Source organism: Gopherus evgoodei, unplaced genomic scaffold, assembly GCF_007399415.2.
Source record: "Gopherus evgoodei ecotype Sinaloan lineage unplaced genomic scaffold, rGopEvg1_v1.p scaffold_166_arrow_ctg1, whole genome shotgun sequence".
Taxonomy (NCBI): Eukaryota; Metazoa; Chordata; order Testudines; family Testudinidae; genus Gopherus; species Gopherus evgoodei.
Genome location: NW_022059829.1, coordinates 54,333 through 55,576, shown reverse-complemented (window position 1 = coordinate 55,576; position 1,244 = coordinate 54,333).

The window sequence follows — 1,244 nt, the reverse complement described above, 5'->3', positions numbered from 1 at the left end:
ATTGAGAGTTTGAGTCCCTTCAGGGTTGTGCTTGTGCAGTTTTACCATTGTGCTGAAAGTCCTGCTCCCTTCAGGGCTGGAACCTCTTCTTGGTCGCTCAGGCCAATGCTCTGGCTTCAGCTAGAGCCCCGGGAAGGAGTTGGGGGTTGGACATCACAAAGGCTGGGGCATGAGCCCCAGGTGCTTCCAGTCTAGCCTTTGCCCTTCCTGACTTGCCAAAGAAACTGGGCAGCTGCCCGGGCTGGCGTGTAGAGCAGTTTCCCTCTTCCAAATGTGCACCTGTCCCTGTACTTGAGGGGGCTTGGTAAATAGCACCTTGGGAGCCTGGGTGTTTCTCTGCTTCTCGCCAGCTGGGGAAAAGCCTTTTGGGGTAAAATCTCCTGCCCCACTGCAAAAGTGAGCACCTTGAGTGGGAACAGACAGAGGCCACACCAGGGGGCTGGCCCTGCTTTCCTACCTTCTTCTGATGTTGGCCACAGAGCATCAGCAGCCGCCTCGCATGCTGGTCTGTGGGTGGCCTTCAGTGGGTGTTTGGCATGGCAGGGAGCAGGCTGGCTAGGGGTCTTTGTCGCTGTCTGCTGGCCACACATAGGCATGGTCCTCCCCTCTCCTGAACAGCCAGAGTTAGTCTGTGCTTGAAAGCAGGGACACAGGAGACTCAAGACAAGAGGGTGAGAAAGACTGAGAAAGGACCTATGAAGACAGCACACACTACAGGGACACTGCCTGGTGAAGGGATGTGGAGACACCAAGTTGCCCCATTTTTCCTGGTGCCCTACGCAGCTGCGTACTGCTCCAGCGGCCAGCCCGATCCCCCGGCTGGCTGAGCCGGCCAGGAAAGCTGCCCCTGCTCCGCCTCTTCCACAAAGCCCCCACCCCTGCTCTGCCCCCATGCCGCCTCTTCCCACCCCTGCTCCACTCCATTCCCCCTCCCCCCACTCCACCCCTTCCCCTGAGCTACATCCCGGTGGACTGCAGGAGGGATCAGTCTCATCCTGCACTCACCGGGCGGTGGGAAGTGGAACGACCTGGCCCCAGCCTGCTCTGCTCCACCAGCTCCCAGCTGCGGCGCTGGTGAGTGCTGGGGGGCGTTTCCCCCCACCGCCCAAGTTCCAAGGCTGGGAGCAGAGTGCAGCAGGCTGGGGCCGGATCACTCCACTTCCTGCCACCCCGTGAGTGTGGGGTCTGGCCTGCCCTGCAATTACCGGGCGGCGGGAAGTGGAGTGACCTGGCCCCAGCCTGCT